Raw genomic sequence first — 477 nt, forward strand, 5'->3', positions numbered from 1 at the left:
TTTTTTTTTTTTTTTTTGAGGCAGGGTTTCACTAAGTCACTAAATTGCTCAGGCTGAACTCGAACTTGGGATCCTCCTGCCTCAGCCTCCCAGAGTGCTAGGATCACAGGTGTGCATGCTACAGTGCCCAGTGAAACACCCTTCCATATTTGGGTACATCTTTAAACACGTGTGTATTGTGTCATACAGCTTCCTAGAGCTGAGGGCGAGTGAGAGGTGATGGAGAGACAGTATTCACAGAAAGCAGTGGGCCAGACTCCCCTGTATGGTGCATTCCTAGTCTCCTTGGTACTTACCCTGTGCTTCCTGCAGAAATGCAGGGGAAACTCAGTGACAGGCAGGGGGCCTAGGCCAAGGAAGGCACCCAGAAGAGAGCTCAGAAACAGAAAATGGTCGGTGTGAAGAAATAATGACAAGACAACTGTAATAAGAGTGCAGAAAAGTCCAGTATTTAGCGAACAGAAAATATTTGCTAAT

Source organism: Fukomys damarensis, unplaced genomic scaffold (assembly GCF_012274545.1).
Source record: "Fukomys damarensis isolate Sample0158 unplaced genomic scaffold, DMR_v1.0_HiC HiC_scaffold_15, whole genome shotgun sequence".
NCBI lineage: Eukaryota > Metazoa > Chordata > Mammalia > Rodentia > Bathyergidae > Fukomys > Fukomys damarensis.